Genomic DNA, 20,806 nt, shown 5'->3' on the forward strand with positions numbered 1-20,806 from the left:
ATTTTTACTTCTAGTAGACTTAGGAGTCTTGCCCCTCTAAATGAATTATGAACTAATAATTATATTATTATGTTGAGAATTAAAATTTTTCTAGAATTGCAGAAATCTCCAAATAAAGGTAGAATATTACAATACCTTTCATCTTGCCCAATGTCATGAAAGATTTTTAAATGTATCCAGAAGATAGAGATAAGCATATTTCAATGGCCTGAGAATTTGCTTGATTTCTATCCAAAGCAATTAAAATGTGATTTCATGGTGAAAATGCATCAAAATCTGCTAAATGGCATAGTGGATGGAGCACTGAACTGGGAGCCAGGAAGATTTGAGTTCAAATCTGCCTCAAAAACTTACTTAGATATCTGTCTAATCATCTATCTTCTCTGAGCCTCAATTTTCTCATCTGTGAAATGAAGATAATAACACCATCTATTCTTCAGTGTTGTTGTGAACATCAAATATGATCACATATAAAATCTGCAAATCTTAAAGTGCTAAGTAAATGCTATTATTATTATTATCTTGTGAACAGAATGCTAATTCTTATAAAATAAAATGACTGAAATAACAGGTTATAATGCATAATAAAAGGTTTTTAAGATGTGAAAAAGGTTAAGGCTTATAGTATTTCAATAAATTCAATATTTATATTTTGTCCTTGTTAGTTTGCATGCCATTATATCACACTCTCTTCTTCTTCTCTTTTTTCTTCTTCTTCTTTTCTTTCTTGTCCTCCTCCTCCCTCTTTTTCTCTGTCTCTGTATCTCATCTCTATCTCTTTCTTTCTGTCTTTTCTCTGTCTCTCCCTTCTCTCTGTGTCTTTGTCTACCTCTGGCTCACTATGTCTCTGTCTCTGTGTCTGTGTTTATCTCTATCTCTGTCTTTCTCTGTCTCCATCACCCTTTCCCCCTTTCTCTCTCTCTGTCTCTGTCTCTCTGTCTCTCTGTCTCTCTCTTCTCTCTCTCTCTCTCTCTCTCTCTCTCTCTCTCTCTCTCTCTCTCTCTCTCTCTCTCTCTCTCTCTCTCTCTCTGTCTTTCTCTGTCTCTCTTATTGTAAGCATATCTTCCCCATTCAATAATTCACCAAAAATGTATCAAGTACCTACTATTATGCCCTATTCGTCTTAAATTGTAAACATCCTAAACTCAAGTTGAGTGTCATAATTATTTTTGTATTCAGAGAAACTAGCAGCGTATCTTGAATTTAATAAATATTTATGAATAGTTGGATAAATTTTCTCATTCTTTTCTCTCCTCTGTTTTCTCACTCTTACTCCTGATTCTTCTCTAGTTTCCTCTTCTGTACTTCTCTGTTTCTTTTCTTCTACTATGCTTCCTTTATTCTCCCTAATTTTTTTTTCCTGCTCTCTCTCCTCTTGAGTTTATTTGAATATCTTTACTTAGAGCAAACATGAAGGAAGCGCATCTCAGGCTGGGTCTGGCATCTGCAAGGGGGGAGAGGGAAGGGAAAAAAAGGAAGAAAGAGAAGGAAGAGATACCATTTCAGTTCTCCTTGTTCCCATTAGGCTTCCTACAAAATGATACAGGGCAATTTAAAAACACTTGCCTCCTCCAATCTTCTCCATCCACAGCTTTCAGACCTTATCTTCTAAAGAAGGCACAAGCACATCAGTGATATCTGCTGGGCCACAATCCTCATCCAAGAGCCCAACATCTGGAGACTCAAGTGAACAGTGCAGGCAGTTATTAGGGCTTTCTCTGATTTATTTTATAGCTGCAGTTCCGGAGCATTTGCGTTGGCTGTTACTTATAATATGGAATTTCCCTCTCCAGCAATCGTTTATCTTTGGCAGTGTGCTGGAGCTCAATTTTGGCAACATTCCTGTGCTGAGAAAGGAGCTTAACATTGTGCAACTGAGTACAGGACAGCCTCTGGCTTAGGGAAGCAAGGGTTCAGTAGATATTCCACAAATGTTTCACTGGCCCAGGGATAACTTTTCTCAGATGTGCCTTATGTACATTTTTTATTGTTGTTCAGCCATTCTAATCCTTCCCAACACTTTGTGACTCCATTTAGGGTTTTCTTGACAAAGATACAAGAGTAGTTTGACATTTCCTAGTCCAGCTCATTTTACAGATGAAGAAACTGAGGCAAACTAAGTTAAGTGTTTACCCAGGATCACACAGCTAATAAGTATGGCCTTTTGAGGCTTGATTTGAACTTTGAAGAAGAGTCTTCTAGACTTTAGACACAACATTCAATCCACTGTGTCATCTACCTTCCCATGCTTATTTACATTGACTTATAGATTTTGAAGGAAAACATACTTCAGAGGCCATCTTCTCCAGCCCTCTCATTTTACAGATGAAGAAATTATGGTCCAGGAATTTTAAGCAACTTTCCCAATGTTACATATATACCAAATATCAAAGAAAGGGTTTCAACCCAGTATTGGGACTTGAGATCCTTTCACTGTACCAAGATTTAGCCACTGATCATTAACCACTGTTTCCTATTAACAGAATAATTACATCATTCCAATAATAGATCAAAGGAAACTTTGTTAATTTTGGTAGAGGGAAGGAAGTGGTGAGATAGAGGGAGACAGAAAAATAAATAAATATAAATGCAAAGAAGGAAAGAGGGGTAAGAGAAGGAGGAAAGGAGGGAGAAGAAAGGAAAGGGTGAAGTCAGGAAGGTAAAGACAGAAAGAGAAAAAGAAGGGGGGAATGGAGGAAAAGAAATAAAGGAAGGAGAGGATTGAAAAGAGAGAGAGAGAAGAAAATAGAGAAAGAGAAAGTGGTAGAAGTAGGGCAGAGGGAAGGAAGAACAGAGAGAAAGGAAGACAGACAAAGAATGAAAAGGAGGAGAGAGGGAAAGGAGGGAGAAAGAGGGACAGAGACAGAGTTAGAGACAGAAGAATGAAAAGAGGGAAAGAAGAGAAAAAGAATGGAGGGAAGAATCAAAAAGAAAAAGACGGGGGAAGAAAGAAACAGAAAGAAGGGAAGTAATAAGAAAGAAGAGGAGTGAAGAAACAGAGAGAAAGAGGGGAGGAAAGAAACGAGGAAAAGGCCAGTGAGGGAAAAGGGGGGATAAAGAGAAACAGAAAGAGATGGGAAGAGGAAAAAGGAAAGGAAGGATAGGAGAGAGGAAGAGAAGAAAGAAAAGAGGAGACAAGAGAAGGGGGAAGAGAGACTTCTGAGTGTTCTGCATGTTCGTTTTGTTGTTAATTTGATGTCAAAGTTTTCGGCACGTAATCCCTGGAGTCTGAGAGTTCAACTTCCCCACAAGCTTTCTGGGGGGAGAAGGCCCAGTCCTGGAGGCTCAGAACAGCAGCAGCACCACCACCACCAGGAGCAGAAGCAGCAAGCAGCAAGCCCCGCACTGTCAAGAGCAGGAAGCACTGAGCCGCCACCGCCGCCGCCGCGGCCGCCTTCGGGTCTATCTGTATTCTGCATGAGTCAGCCCCAGCTTATGCACCTGCTGTGATTTACAAATCTGAATGCACTGAATCCTCCCCGAGATGCTGCTAGCTCCTGCAAACAGATGGCTAGGGTAAAACCAGGAAACGGTTCTCAGTTCTGGGTGTCGGGGCCGCACGACCCAAAGGAAACATGTCTATGTGAGTACTAAATCCACTTACCCTTATAGATGGTTTTTTGGGGGGGCAGGGGTTTAAGGTAATTGAGGCTCTCTTGCCAAGGCTGAAGATATAAATAGTCTAAGCTTTCTGAGGAGCCGGCTGGGTGATTTCTGCTCTGAGAATGGAAGAGTCTTAGGAAATTACAATTTAAATTAGCTTGATTTCCATAGCTCTCGGAGGAAGAGACAAACAGGAAAAATCTGGGGAGGGGCACGGGCTCCTGGGAAGTGGGGTGGAGCTGGCTGACTCCCCCCAGTCCAAGGACTAGCTGGGAGAGTCCGTGGTCTTGCAGCGTCTTTCTGGGCTTGGTTTCCCCCAAAGTTCCGTCATTCCTACAGGTTCCCGACAGACTGTGAAGAGAGGGCAGCAGCCTGCAGCTGGGATTTTTCTCCCCAGCCGGGCTTGGAAAGGGAGGGGAAGACGATCCCCTAACTCCGGCTGGGCGGGTCCAGCTGCTTGCGGCGACTTGGGCAGGGACTGGGAAGTTAAGTGGGAGACCTTCGAAGGGACTGTCACCCTCTCCGAGGGAGAGAAACCCCGCCTGCTTGCATGCATAGAATTGATTAATCCGGAGATAAGCGAAGGGAAATATTGTAAATAGTCTGCTAGGTCCATGATTTACATTTAAAATTAAGGGCTCTTTCCCCATTCATCTTCTGTTGACGCAACTACATCATCAACATAACCCATATATTTTAGGGCAAGTGTCTCCGTGCAAAGCACAGGGTCCAGATTCTTAATTGAGAAGAATCTCAAAATATATAAACCACATACCCCACCCAACACATCCAAGAGGAAACGACTTCTCTCTTCCCTTAGTATGCAGGGGTTCTTCAAGGTTAAATCCCCGTTAAAGCCAATAGAATTTGCAGAATTAAACTCACCGAGAGCATGGGTTAGAAAGGTCTTCTCTGTCAATTGCCTTGCTCCATTACCAAGAATTAAATAAAAGGTGGTGCTCAGGTCATGCAAAAAATATCTATTATCCTCCTCTCCACACAAACTTTAAATTATTTTCTGAACTCCCTCCTTCCCCAATTTACTTATAATCACCACGTTTACCCATCAACTCAGCAAGCATTTATTAAACATTACTTTTTTGTCAGGCACTATGCAAAGCACTGGGGGATACACAAAAGTCAAAAAATTTCACCATGTGTTCAAACAAGTCTTCCATCTTTGACACTAGGCCATGTAAAGAAGTAATTGTGCAACTAGAAGTTAATTGCTGAATTTGATTTCTTTTTTTTTTTCCTCTTTTTTTTTCCTCTCATCTGTGGAATTGCTTAAAATGCATGTTTCCTAATTTGGAATGTCTGTCTGATCCAAGCAAGGTCAATAGGCAATTTACATTATTAACCTGTGACTTGGAAGCTGAAGTTAAAAGCTGGGACAAAGATTTACTTCAGAGTTAGCACACCCCAGAGATTTTTCCTTGGAGCTCAGTGTTTCAAAGCCTATACAACATATGTGCTGCTCCCAGGAATGAAGCTCCTAGTGGTCCGGGACCATTTCTGTTTTGTTTTATTTCAAGTCTGTATTGGCCACAGGATTTGGCACATTGAAAGTAACTTAGTAAATGACTATTGAATTGAATTCAATTATTTGACTCAAGGTCTGAGCTGGCAGCCGCAGAAATTATAAGTGGGAAAGTCCTTTGGAGTCCAAAGCTGTGACCTCAAAAGTGAGACCATCCAAGTGACCCATTTGCTAGCTTTTTGTGCCCAGACCTATATTTCTTCCCCTGATGCACACCAGTACCTTCTAATTTATAATCTTAGAGAGTTTCTTAGAGCACTGAGGGTAAGTGACTTGTGATCAATCAATCAGGAAACATTTATTAAGTATTTATTTTACAAATGAGGAAGTCAAGGCCCAGAGAAGATCATCAAGTAAGCAGCAAACTGAAACTCTTTATTTCAGTTACAACAATCATTTCTCTATACCAAGTGTCCTTTAGAACCCAACATAAAATGGCTTCCCTAATTTCTGATTCCATGGCTTCACTATTTTTTTCATGGCACTGAAAACAAAAGATTGATTATCTTTAAATACTATCCTACACCTATCTAGAGAGAAAAATTAAAAAATATATATGAGACAGTTTGATGTGTATATATATATATATATGTGTGTGTGTGTGTGTGTGTGTGTGTGTGTGTGTGTATACGTGATGTTATAAATTATAAAAAGGTTGCTGGATCATAGAGTCAACACCTGATTCAAATCCCTCATTTCAGAGAGAAAGACACAGAGAGAGAGAGAGGGGAAGAAAGAAAGGAAAAGAAGGAGGGAGGGCAGGAAGTTAGGAAAAAGGGAGGGAGGAAGGGAGGGAGGAAAAAAGAAAGAAGAAAGGGAGGAAGGAAGGAAGGAAGGAAGAAAGGGAGGAAGGAAGGAAGGAAGGAAGGAAGGAAGGAAGGAAGGAAGGAAGGAAGGAAGGAAGGAAGGAAGGAAGGAAGGAAGGAAGGAAGGAAGGAAGGAAGGAAGGAAGGAAGGAAGGAAGGAAGGAAGGAAGGAAGGAAGGAAGGAAGGAAGGAAAAGAAAGACACCTGTATAATAAAAATCAATGTTACTTTAAAACAAAAAAGTTATTTGAACTATTGAACCTCAACTTTCTCATGTATAAGATATAGAGTCTACTTCATAGGGTTATATAGAAAAATCAAATGAGATAGTTTAATCTAGCCCCAGATGGCCAAGACCAGTTTTTGTTGAACTTTCCCCAGAGTAGTAGAGAATATTTGAGCTACTCTATTTATAGACATTTAGTATATTTAGTTTGCTTTGGGTTTCTAGAGGTCCTGAATAGTTAGAGTTTCCATATAGGAGAAATGAAAGGCAAGTACAAGACACAAGTGGCTAAGTGTGTGGACCAGACAGTTAGAGGACATAAGATGGGGATGAAAACTAGACCAACTAGCAGTCATAGCAACTGGTAAGAGTGATATCCAGTAAAAAGATTATTTTATTTTTCCTGTTTTTCCAGAGCACAATGCTAGAGACTTTTAAATTTAGAAGAATTTAAATCTCCATTTTTTTCCCTAAGAAATTTTTTTCAGACAAACTTAGTGGAATCTATAAGGGATAAGGGGACATGATCCTTGCTACAAACCTCAACTCAGCTATCTATGTTTATTTGTATTTGAATGTTTATTTGTGTTTTTATATTAGTATTACTGTTAAATGATATCACCATTAACAATGATTTTGTCTAAGCCTGTAAGTTTGGATACCTAAGTGATACAGTAAATAGATTGCCAGGCCTGGAGTGAAGAAGAGATGAGTTCATATTCAACCTCATACTGACCAGTTCTGTGACCCAGCAAGTCACTTAACCTTGTTTGCCTCAGTTTCCTCATCTGTAAAATGAGCTAGAGAAGAAAATGGCAAACCACTCCAGTATCTTTGTTAAGAAAACCCCAAACAGTGTCACAAAGAGTCGATCACACTGAAATAATTGAATAATAAGTTCACAGTTCAAATTTAGGGAAAGGAAAACTAACTCATCAGATAAAATATTTTTTCAGGTATTACTCTGGGATTGGGGACAAAGCTGAACAGAGAGTTTCTACAATACTGGTTAACTTGGAAATATTCCAGAGCATGCTGCTTAGACTTCCTTTGAACCCAGAGAAAGATAATAAATAAGGCGCTGAACCATTAGCAGAGAGATATGATGAGAGTCCGTATGGTTGCCATCCAAGAATCTACAACTGAAAGCACTGTGTCATTTTCTCTCTTGCTCCCTCTCAAAAAGCTATATAGATAAAGTACTACATCAATGTCAGCTATTATTATAGTAGAAAGAACACTATACCAAGAGGAATTGTGGTCTGAGCTTTGTCACTAACTATGTAACCTCAGTTATCTCTTAACCCTTCTAACTCTGTTTCTCTTAACAATAAAAATAGCAAACTTGCCTTGCCATGCTTGCAGAGTTTTTATAGGGATTAAATAAGACAATGAATGTGATGAGTCATGCAAATGTTGAGTATTTTTATTAATTTGGATTCAGCATATTATTGTCTACAAAATACAGGGTCTTTTGCTAGGCACTAGGAGACTTATCAAGATTCATTGTTATTGCTGCTATATATTATTGTTAAAGAAAGGTATCTTTTAAGTGCAATGGAATTGTTTTCTCTATATGAAACACTGTCTGGAGATCATCAGATATAATACATGGATTTGTTTACTTTAATCAAGCCACAATCCCATCATAACTGGTAAACATAAAAAACTATACATATAGGCCCAAAAAATCAATGACACAAGTACAGAATGAGAGAATTTTGCTAGCTGGCCATGTAAGAGGGAAAAAATCTAGGAGTTTTACCAGTCTGCACAATCAGTAAGGTTCAGCAATGTGAGAAACTGCCAAAAATGTTATTGTTATCTTAGACTGAATTAATAGAAATATGGTATCTATAGTAAAGAAAGTGATAATTCCACTATACTCTCCTCTGGCCAAGTCACATCTGGAATGTTGTATCCATTTCTGGTCACCACATCCTAATTGTGACAGTGACCATTTGGAATCTATCCAAAGGAGTTTGACCAGGATTGTGAAGTGTTTTGAAATATTGTTATTTGAGGATTAGTGGAAAGAATTAGAACTATTTAATTTTGGAAAAGCAGGTTTAATGAACACACGATCATTACATTTAAATATTTAAAGAGTTGTTTTGGAGAATGAAATTTATCGAAATATTTATTGAAAGAAGAATCATACTTAAGTTATATTTCAGAGATCAGAACAAAGAACAACTTTTAGATCAATATAAGGAATACTTCCAAATAATCCATTGTATTGTGAGCTCCTCACTGTCTTTTGCCTCTCTTTGTATCCCTCGAACTTAGTCCAGTGTCTGGCACATAGTAGGCACTTAATAAATATTTATTGACTACATAGCTTTTTGAAAATGAAATGGTTTGTATTATGAAGTAATAGTAGATGATCTGTCCCTGTAGATTGGAGCTGATCAACAATTCTCATGGAGAATGTAAAAGAGATTTATGCACAGGACAAGGAATTAGCCCAGATAGCCTCTGGACTGCTTTTCAGTTCTAGAATTCTGTCTCAATGACCATCATTTTTTGAATTTTACACCAACTGCATAGCCATCATACTCATTATATTCTGTCATCATCTTCTTGACAATGCTATATATTTTTTTTCGTTTTATTAATGCCAAAAACAGTATGCTAACATGCTATCCAGCTAATTCACAGCAACAGATGTGACACAGATATTGGTAGGCACTTTGCCAAAGTCTTTAAAGAGGGCCTTACTCTCTAACTCACTTTTATGCTCTTTGATTAGTAGAAAGTAAAAGGTGGCAGACTGAAGCATCAATATGCATTATCATTAACCTGGTACTAAAACAATATGAAGCACAGGTAAAGTGAAAATTGCCCTTTTATGCTTTGGTAGCCAGTTCCCATATGTAATTAATGAAGACAGTCCAGAAATAGAATCAAAAGGATCAAGACTTGGGCAATTCCATTTTATTTTACATCCAAACATAACTACACATGGGTTTGTGGAGATACCCCCATAAGAAATTAATTCCTAAGCCCCCACCTACTGGTTAACCTTCTTCTCCTTCTTGAAATTGCTACATTTTGAAAATCTCTGATCATGTGGTTTGGACATAATGGATCTATTTCTCCAGAGAAGACCAGCAGGTTTAGATACTTCAAATAGTTGATTTAATTCTTAAAATAAGATAGCATATAATAACAATAAAACCACAAATAATAAATATCTAATCCATGTATTTGAACCTACTACTTTCCCATGATCAAGTGCTTTGAAAACAGGAGTAATAGGAAGTGTTCAGTTTGACTTCAACTTTGAAGAAGCAAGAATATAGCATCATTATTCCCATAGTTTCCATTGTTTTATGTTTCAGTTTACACATCATGTAGTACCTTAAAAGAAGCCTAATTCTGGACTCAACAACCTTGGCTCAGTTTGTAGTGCTTGGTATCAGATGTGAACTGGCCAATTAAATGTGCTTTCTAAAATAATAGTTGTCTGGTCATTGACAGGGACCTCTAGCTACTTCTGGTCTCAGATCCATAGGAAAAAAAATAAGTAAACTCAGCAGCTAGTTCTTCTAAGGAGTAATACATAAATCATGCCACTTTGGCATCCTTTCTTTTGTCCTTGATCACTGTCCCTCTTTCTGATTTTAACCATTAATTCCCTTGCCTCCTGAATCTCTTTCTACCTCTTGTTAATACACCCCAGTTCAATCCCCCAGGATCATCAAAGAAGAATGAAGAGGAAGTTAGCAGAAAGAAAAAAGTGCTTCATAAAATCTATTGTTTCAGTTCTAATAGTCTAGGTTCCAAGGTACATTCCACCTATAGTTGTCTGATTCTGTTATGAATTTGTCAATTATCTTCTAAATTTTTTTGCATTTCCATCCCAATTTCTAATAGCCAATGAAAGGTTTAGTCCTTATTAAAGTTATTCTAGTAGATGGATTAGAGGCAGGAGTTGTTTAGAGGAAGACCCCTGAAATCACATCATGTAAGTATTCATATACGACAGAACTTTATTCCCAAATTAACCTCTATAGCTGAATGAAAATATCTTTAAAACACAATAGATTAAAACTGTATCTAAAATAGCCTCAGTTCCTTTGTAAGGATAAAAGGGCTTTAAAAATTATTTTCCAAACCATGCTCCCTAAATGTGTATGTAATTGCCCAAATAGTTAATTCTATATAAATTACTGGGCTGTGGCCTACAATTTTACGACATCATACAAGCAACAATCCTCAGATGGCTCATCTGCTGAGGTGGTGGCTTTAAAGTGGCCTGATCTCTGTAAGTGTACGGTAACTACTAGAAAGTTTGGCCCTTGGGGTCTAATTCAAATCCACAAAAGCAAGGAAATTGAAAATCAATCACTTGTAGGCAAAACAGCAGAGCCTAGAAATTGCATGTTGCTAAGATAATGCAGTTTGTGAAACCCCTACCAATACAGATTGAAAACAGGAACCAAATAACCTAAACCTAAAATACAAACTAGCTATTCATTCATTCATACACTCATTCATGCATTCTTATCAACCAATCAACAAGCATTTGTTAAACACTTGCTAAAAGCAAAGCACTGTCCTAGGCCCTAAAATAAAAGAAAAAAAAAGCTCAAAGAACTTTTGTTCTAATGGGGACATGGCATGCTGATACATAGGCATATGCAGAACATGTGTAAAACAGACACAAGGTAAATGGGAGGTTGTTAAAGTTCTAGAAGCTAGGGGAAAGATTTCCTCCAAACAATGGTACTCAGCAGAATCTTGAATTATCCCAGAAATTTTAAGAGGCAGATGGGAGAGGTGAGAATGAAGAATATTCCAGGGCATGAGGTACAATTCCTACAAAGGCACAGAAAAGAAATAAGCGTGTTAGCCAGTGTGGCTACTCTGTAAAATATGTGGAAGGGAGCAAAATAATAACAAAAAGATAGGATGGAAACATGTTGTAAAGAGTTTTCAATGGCACACAGAGCATTTGATTCTGGAGATAATAGGAAGCCAATGAGTTTATTGAATATGATGATGACATGATCAGATCTGTGTTTTAGGAAAATCACTTCAGCAGCTGTATAGGCTAGACTTGGAGTAGGAAAAAAATTAATGCAGGGAGACTAACTAAAAGGCCATTGTAACAGGCCAATTGAGAGGATATGAGAACTGAACGGAGGTGTTGGCTATGTGAATAGAAAGGGAAGAGATTTTATGTTTATCCATCTATCATCTGTCATCTATTATCTCTCTATCACCTATCAATCACTCAATCATCTATCATCTGTCATCTATATATCCTGTCATCTATTTATCAGTCTGTCTGCCTATCTAACAATTGTCCTGTCATCTATCATTTATCTGTCATCATCTATCTATCAACTATGTTTCTATCATCTTTTATTTGTCATTTATGTATCTATCCTCTTATCATCTATCTATATTTATTTGTCATCTATTTATCATTTGTCCTCTGTTATCTATCTATATACACATGCATACACATATGTACATATGTGCATATGTATAAATATATCATCTGTTCTCATATCATCAATATATATCATCAATATATCATCAATCAATCCATCTATGTTTCTATCATCTAGCCTTGATCATCATCTATCTATCCATCATCTATCTGCCAATTATCTGTCTATCACCTGTCATCTATCATCTATCTGTTATGTCATATATCTATTATCTGTCGGTTATCTATCTATCATCTATCTACCAATCATCTATCTGTCATCTTGCATCTATCTTGTTATCTATCCGTTATGTATCTATGTATCTTGATGAGGGAAAGCCTAAGAATTCATGACTTGGGTAGAAGTCTAATCTCTCTGACTATCTTTTTCTATCTGCCAAAATTCTTCCTATTTTCTGCCTTTCTGGAAAGGAAATTTGTATACATATTTCCTGGGTTTATATACCAATGGTATTCTTAGATCTCCAGCCTTTGCTCCAAAATGGTCTTTTATTTTCCTGGGGGAACAATGCAGAGAAAAAAAAAAAAAAAAAACTTGGGAGGAAGCTCCAAAGCTTCTCTTTGCAGAGTATGTTAATTAAGGAGTTATGTCCCCACCTCCACCCCCACCCCCCTCCTTCTGTGCCTTTTTGACAACCTGCTCCTCCCACATACAGAAGGAGAATGGGGCTGCATAAGTAAGAAACTGAAATACCAAAACCTACAGTCATTTAATGGGTAGGACTGAAAAGTAACATCCACTGGAATCAAAAAGTGCAGGTGGTAATGCTGAATTCAGTTCCATTCAACAAACATTGATTGACCACCTTGAAAAGCAATATGCCAGGTCTTGCTGGGGGAATGAGATGAATAAATCCAAGTTCCTGCCTTTGAGGGGAATGAGAAGAGAACACAAAGAATCATAATACAGAGAAAGAAATGTGACAAGTATCACAAGAGAGGTACAAAGTGCTATTCAAAGCTGGGGGAGAAAAAGAATGCTGTTTGTCAATTAGGAGGAGGTTGATAAGGGAATTGTTCAGTCACTTTTTCAGACCTGACCTACTACTGTTCGTGACACCATGTGGGGTTTTCTTGACAAGGATCCTGGAGTGGTTTGCCATTTCTTTCTCCAGATTGTTTTACAAATGAGGAAACTGAGGCAAACAGTAATCCTAACTTGTCCAGGGTCACACAACTAGTAAGTAGCTGAGGACAGATTGGAACTCAGGAAGATGTCTTCTTGATGCTAAACCCAGCACTCCATGCACTGTGTCATCTAGCTGGGATTTAGTTCAACCCAATCCAATTAAAGTATCTCCTATGTGCTAGATGCTGTGAATCCAAAGACAGAAACAAAAGAGCCCCTAACCTCAAAGAGCTTGTATTGTTCTAGGGAGTTTAAGATGGGAGTATATATGAGTATAATATAAGGAAGGAAATAAAAGGACAAAGGAGAAATCCAGTCAACATGTTCTAAGATAATTTGCAAAGAGAGAGAGAACTTGGGGGGGAGGGGAGGAAGAGAAGGGAAGAATCAGAATTCATGGAGAAGTGGCATTAGAATGGGTCTTGAAGGGCAGGTAGAATTTTTAAAATGAGAATTTCCCTCTTCTCAGTAAGGGAGTAAGGAACTTTGGGAAATAATTTTACATATATTTGCTATATTCGTTGTAATTTGTTGTTTTTGCTTTACTGATCTCTGCTATAAGGGAAGGTTCAATAGAGGAAGAGATGATGTATATTAGGAAATGACTTTGATGCAAAAGAACAAATATCAATAAAACTTAAAAAAAAAAAAAAAAGTAGAATTCCAAGAATGGGGGAGGTATTCCAAGCAGAGGGAACAAGCATGAAGGTGTGGAGGTGGGAAACCATGTGGTGTGTTCCCGGAACAGCTAGAAGCCCAGTTCACCTGGGGGCTACAGTGATGCATAAGGAAGTTATGAATGATAGGACTAAAAAAAGGTAAAGTGTATATATGCTTTAGAGGATCCTGAATGGCATGAAATATGTGAATTTCTAATCTAATCATAGAATGCCAGAACTGATTGGAATCTTAGACACATTCTGGTCCAGCCTACTCCTTTTTCTGATGAAAGCATTGAAACCCAGAAATGCAATGTAATTTGCCAAAGTTCATAGAGTTAGCAGCAGAGCCCAGAATAAAATCCTTATCTTCAGTTACCGCAGTCATAATGTTCCATAGCAACATTATTGATATACTATATACTATATAGATAGACTACTATGACAATTTCAGATACTTTCTGAGTGAAGCTTTATTCCCATTTTTAAAAGTCATGGAAGATAACTAAGGAATTCAAAGCCTTTAAACCAAACTCCTTGATATGATGAAGCAAATTATACTAAATTCTAATCTCAGCTGTAGGAAAAAAAACATATCTCCCTCCTCAAGCTTCACATAACTATAGATTTAGAGTAAGAAAGGAGCACATAGAGTCATTGAAGTGAAAATGGAATAGATCATCAGGGTGGGAAATGCAGAGAGAGAAAAGGTCCAAGGGCATCTTGTTAAAAAGCAGTTTAGGGACAAGAGGAGGAAAGGGAACTAATGAAGGAAATAAAAGTGACCCCCCAGAAGGAGAAGGACCACCAAGAGAAATTTAAGTAAATAAAATAAAATTACTCTCAACACTGTAATAGTCCCTATTACATAACCTATCAGAACAATCTTGTAACAGGATATCAGCTCCTCCAGTGAAACTCATAGCGATTCAAAGTCCTTAAAGAGCAGTGGGGTAGCTAAATGAAGCAATGGATACAGCATGGGAGTCTACAGTCAGGAAGATTTGAATTCAAATGTGATCCCAGACACTTACAAATTGGATGACTCTGAAAAAGTCACTTAACTCTGTTTCTGTTCCTCATCTGTAAGTAGCAAACCACTTCAGAATCTGTGCCAAAAAAAAAGAAAAACCCAAATGATGTCAGAAAGAGTTGGATATGACTAAAATGACTGAAAAACAAACATCTAGTCCACAATCCTCAGTTTACAGAAATAATTGAGCTCTAGAAATGGAAAGTGATAAATGATTCAGCAACAAATAAAAGCAATGTATACAATGTGGCTTGAAGTTTTCTAATTTCATGGTTACTTTGAGAAAAGCATATTACCTTTTCTCTAAGGTATGGCAAGAACACATTCAAAAAGGGGAAGGGTTTTTGTATACAGCTTCTGCCTCTAAAAGACCAGTGAATAACATTATTGTCAGACTTAATTTTCAAGTCCATTAGTGCTGAACATAAGAAATAAAACTGGAACATTCTCAATAAAGTTTCACCTCACCCAGTACAAAAGCATAAAGGACAAGTAAATAAACCTATATATTTCAATTTTTGTATGTAGGTGTGTATGTGTATATGTGTGTTTGTGTGAGAGAGATATATAGAGACACAGAGAGAGACAGAGATATAGAAAGACAGAGAAAGACAGAGGGGTACAGAAAGAGATATATACAGACAGAAAAACAAAAGACAGAGATACAGGGACATACAGAGATACATACAGAGAGACACAGAGACACAAGAGAGAGACAGAGAATTACACATTTTTAGAGCTGGAGTAGATATCATCAAACACATTCCTGAACATTTTCAATAAGTGATCATCCAGTCTCCACTTGGAGACATCCATCCACAGGGAAATTCTAGTATTTAAGATAGACTTCAAGGATATGTGATGTTCTCAGTGTGTGTGGTGACGTAGATTGTGACTCATCTGTGCCTTAGTAAAGACTCATTGCAAATTCCTATTGCCAACTTGATAATAAGCCTTTCAGAATTTAGGTAGGCAGTCAACAGACTTCAAATAACAGACATTAAATCCTTTTATTTCTGTCTCCTTGATTCTCTATCTCATATCACCCCCCCAAAAAAAATCTACTGTGCTTTTGAACTTCCCTGTTTCTGTCAAAATTACTCTCTTTCTCCCAGTCTCTCAGGTCTATATCCTCAGCATTATACCAAATGCCTTACTCTCCTTTATTCCACATATACAAAAAGTTGCCAAATTGTGTCATCCAAAAATCTTCATTTCTCACATTCAACCCCTGCTCTCTATTCACTCAACCCCCACACCATTTCAGACCTTCATCACCCCTCACCTAGATGATTGAAATGGACTCCTTAATTTCTCAGTCAAGTTAGCTGTCAAGAATTTTTTTTAAATATTTTCCCAATTACATGTGAAAACAATTTTCACCTTTTATTTTTTACAATTTTGAGTTTCAAATTCTCTTCTGCCTTTCTTCCTTTCCCCCCTCATTGAGAAAACAAGCAATCTGACAAAGGCTATATGTGTGCAGTCATGCAGAACTTATTTCCATTTTAATTGTAAAAGAAAACAGAGACCAAAAAAAAAAATTCAAACCAAGAAAAATAAAGTATAAAAAAAGTTTGCTTCAATTTACAGTCAGATTTCATCAGTTCTTACTATCAAGGTAGATAACATTTTTCGCCATGAGTTCCTTGGAATCAAGTCATTCACCACTGATCACCATTTTTTCAAGTGCCTACTATGTTCTGTTGCCCTCCCTCACCATCTTGTTTTTAACTCACAAAACTCAACATTTGTTTTGTATTTATTCCACATATTTATATATGTACATATTGCCTCTCTCAATAGAATGTAAGCTTCTTAAGAATAAGGATTATCTTTGTACATTTGTACCCCTTTCCCCTCAGAGGCAATACCTAGCACAGACAGAGGCTTAAGGACTTGTTTGATAAAGTCTGGGATTGAGTTTATACTTCAAGTCTTTGGCTTGGTAGAGCTAGGGTAGGGTTTGCTTTTCATTGACTTTTGACAACTCAGTGCTGCCAGAAAAATAATAATGAAACACAGAGGAGAAGGACTCTTGTGGAGGCTTCAGTTAAAGGAGATATCTATAAATCCAGTCATTCTGCACAGATCTATAACACTTCCAATTCTACAACAAACCTATGAATTGATATGAATATTATTTTCTGTGTATTGCAGATAAGAAAACTGTCTCAGAATAGTTCAATAATTTACCCAGGATTCCATGGGTACTAAGTGTTACACCCTGGACTCTAACACAGCTGTCTTCCCTCAAGATCACTCATTAAAATTAAAATTTAAAATTTAATTTTAAAATGTGATTTATACATATGTATATATAGAGAGAGATATTCATATACATATAAGTATATTACCTGTATGAATACATATAAACACATATACATGAGTACCCTATGTCTGCATGTGTGGATGTGTATATGTTAATATATGTATATACATATATTAACATATATGTATGTGTATATGTACATATATAACAAATATACAAATGAAACCAGGTGAAGTTTTCTCCAAAAGTCTATGAGATGGAGTGGGTCAAACCTTAGGCCTAAATCATGTTATCCTTATTCCCAGAGATCTACAGGGCCAGAAGGCCAGGCCTTAGGCCCAGGTTGCAGAAAGTCATATGATTTCAAGACTAGAGATCTCTGGGGCAAGAAAGGTCAAAAACTAGGTCTAAGCTTCAGGAAGTAACGTGACCCACAGGTAACAGAGAACATTGGTGACCATCGGTCACCAATGGTTACTTCCTTTTTTTGTCCATCCAATGAAAAGACTTGGGTCTTTGCTATTTAACCAGCATTACTATATCCCACTTGTCAAGTCAAGCACATTTTGGGAGCTGAGATGCCTCCCAGAGAGGGAGGGCCTCTCCCAGCAGGGACTAATTAAATGCTTTCTCTTTGTATCTGAAGATGTCTCTGATTAGTTAATTTGGAGAAAGGGGTCTAGCACCTATCCCACACATATACACGTGCATATATAAACATTTATACATTTATCTTTAACCCATTAACAATTGACAAGTCCAAAGTATGCTAAAAAGCTTCCTTTCTACTTTCCATTGAGATCAGCAGGACACAGAAGCTGGCAGCTTCATTTATTACAATGCATTAAATCCCAGCTATTTGGCATCAGAACAAACTTTTTTTCAATCCAACTCCCAAAGTGCATGGAGATCTTACCTTGGCACTAGAAACGAAGATTTCCTAGGACTCCAAAATTTAGAGGATGCTACCAGTACTTGCATGAGTTCAGCAGGGTAGGGAGAACTGAAGTTAGTGCCAAGTCATCAAAAATAGTTAAAATAGGAAGTTAATTAAAACTCATGAGATCGAAGATCAATTAGAGAAAAGGTTCTTAATTTATTTGGATCATGGATCCCTTTGCCAATATTCTGAAAGAATAGACTCCTCAGAAAAAATATTTTGACATGCTTAAATAAAAAATATATAGGATTAAAAAGGAAAACAATTATATTGAAATAGTTATCAAAACACTTTTTAAAAATTTCATGGACTCCAAATTAAAAACCCTTGGAAGAAATAATTATATTCCCTACACTTTCCTCCAAATGGCTTTACCAAGGTAAGCTCTCTGACTTATCCCTTCTTATTCCTCATACCACCAACAACTATACCAACCTCTTCAGAAGTGACTTGGCCATGTTCCAGTGTCTTTGCCAACAGGGCAGATGTACTGAGGTCTCTGATTTCCTCATGTGGTTCAGTGTCCCAGGACTTTTCTTCAGGTTCTTCTCTGTTGAATTAGTAAGCACTTAATAAATATTTGTTGATTAATTGATTTAAATTTTTTTATTTTAAGGTTACCTTTTTGTTCTGCTTGCCCATGCTGCCTAAATCATTAGTTATCATTCTATTTGGAAGAAGATAAAAACTCTGGGTCTTGCTCGGAGCAAATGAAGCATTTTCCTTTCTGCCAAGTATAACCATAACAGCCTCCTCCACAACACCTATGAGAAGAAAAGACATCTCTTCTCTTTCCATCATGTAAAGTTGTAAGGAACAGTAGTTTAGAGAGTTTGTTGTTGAGAATAGGGTTTGTGTCTGTAGAGGAGAGTGACAGATGAAAGAGTATGTGTCAACTATCCAGAATAACACTAATGGGGATTGCAGAGCTGAGAGTGTTTTACCAGTAAAGATCTTTTTGAGATTTAGAAAAATGGTGCACATGTAATTATAGATTGTCAATAGTCAATAAACATGTATTAAGCACCTACTATATGCCAGACACTATGTTGAGGTATACTAGCTGGAAAAAAAAATCCTTTAGAAGTCAGTCTGCTAGAGATAAATTTTTCTGAACCTAATTAGATTGATCTAGCTCATGTATGTTTATAGGCTATTCTCCAATTTAGCAGAAATTGCTAGAACTTATGTTCTATTGGCATAAACTTGGAGACTACCCCCAAGGCATTTTGGAGAAGGATTTTAAGTGAGGAATAATAATATTAATAATAGCTTACTATTTATATGAAGTTTTATAGTTTACAAAGTGCTTTATATTTCTGTATCACTGGTTCCTCACTGCAATCCTAAACACAGTAAGTGCAAGTATTATTTTGTTTTGTTTTCTAGTTTTATATAACAAGAAACTAAGGCCAAAGAGGCAAAGTGTTTTGCCTATAAATATTGGGTGTCCCAAAAGTTTTGGGAAAGGCAGTGTGGCCTAGATACTATAGAGAACTAGCCTCATAGTCCAGACCTCCTGATTCAAGTTCCATCTCTTACACATACTGGCTATGTGACACTGGACAGGTCACTTCTCAGTGCTATTATTGTTCATTCTGATTCTTCATGATCCCATTTGGGGTTTTCTTAGCAAAGATCCTCAAGTGGTTTGCCATTTCTTTTTCTGACTCATTTTATAGGAAATAAGATGATGCAAACAAGTGACTTGCTCAGGATCACACTGGTAGTAAGTGTCTGAGGCTGGATTTGAGCTCAGAAAGATGAATCTCCTGATTCTAGGTCCAGCACTCTATCCACTGCACCATCTAATTGCACCAAGGTCCTCTTATTATTCTCATTTTACAGGATTGTTACTTGCCCAGGATCACACTGCTAGTATCTAAAGAAAGAGTTAATAAGTTACTGAGAAGGAACCAACATGCCTTGGTTGAGGGAATTTATTCATCAGGAGCTTCCTATATTTTAAATTACAGCTTTGGTCCCATTCTTTGTTGTTTTTCTCCAGAAAAAGAGAAATTTACTAGGAACTACCAAACATATGGAAATTCTAACTCAATAATGCAAATATAAATCTTTCAAAAATTACTGCTATGTACTGTAAATAGAATGCATAATAACATTTTTTTTAAAAATGAGATACACAATCACTCCTAGAAATAGAATATTAAATCATTTATATTTGAAAGTTAGAGGGTGAGAGAAAGAATAGATGCATGAATTAATGAATTTTTAAAAAGCATTATTAGGAATAGACAATGGCAGGGATGATGCAGTAAACTTGGTTCTGGGCCAGATAAGGTGAGTTAATGTGCCAGGATCAGTGGTGAGAAAGAGGCTGAAATTCTTCATTATTGACCTGGATATGGCATGTGTTATATTTATTTGTTCAACAAATATTTGTATATGATATTTACAAGGTTCTATGCTAAATATCTGTATGATTCACTTTTTCTCCCCATTTCTGTGTCTGTCTTTCTGCCTGTCTTTCTCTCTGTCTCACTGTCTCTGCTCTCTGTCTTTTTCTTGCTCTCTGTCTCTGTCTCTGTCTTTCTCCATCTCCATCAATGTCTCTTTCTCTTTCTCATTACCTCTTTCTTTTTATTTATTTCTCTCTCATTTTATTCACTGTCCTTTCTCTAATTCTCTTTCCTTTCTCTTTCATTTTCTATCCTTTCCTTTCCTTCCAGATATTTTTGTTGGTATCTCTATGTATATAATAAGCTGAGGACTATGTATACTAGATGTATGTATGTGAATGTGTATGTGAGTGTGCGTGTGTGCGTGTGTGTGTGTGTGTGTGTGTACGTGTGTGAATGTGTGTGTATAGATGTCAGTACAGCAGATGGGAGAGAGGCTGTTTAATTCTCAATGTGAATGGAGAACAAGAGAAGAAACAACTGTAAACTGCTATACTATCACCTCAGATGGTGTGATTATGTGTGATCTTTCCTATAATTAACCTTGAAAATTAAGCTGTTCATATCACATGTGGGTGTTATTTTGTGTTTTGGTTTGCACCATATTCCCCATTTTCTTCCTTCACTCCCTATTCAAATATGTATATGCATGTAATGGGTATGTGTGCTTCTGTATGCATATTTGTATATATATAAATATATATATATAATATG

General features: G+C 37.1%; 1 protein-coding gene and 1 pseudogene across 1 annotated transcript in view; one reads left to right on the forward strand and one right to left on the reverse strand.

Moving 5' to 3' along the window:
- LOC141548862 (armadillo repeat-containing protein 6-like) overlaps nt 1-4,219 on the reverse strand; it is a 148,948-nt pseudogene extending 144,729 nt beyond the window's left edge.
- ASAP1 (ArfGAP with SH3 domain, ankyrin repeat and PH domain 1) overlaps nt 3,492-20,806 on the forward strand; it is a 568,420-nt gene continuing 551,105 nt past the window's right edge. The window contains exon 1 of the mRNA XM_074265489.1: nt 3,492-3,583. The gene's annotated coding sequence lies outside the window, so the exon portion shown is untranslated. The remainder of the gene's footprint in view (nt 3,584-20,806) is intronic.

The sequence above is a fragment of the Sminthopsis crassicaudata genome, chromosome 1, assembly GCF_048593235.1.
Source record: "Sminthopsis crassicaudata isolate SCR6 chromosome 1, ASM4859323v1, whole genome shotgun sequence".
Taxonomy (NCBI): Eukaryota; Metazoa; Chordata; class Mammalia; order Dasyuromorphia; family Dasyuridae; genus Sminthopsis; species Sminthopsis crassicaudata.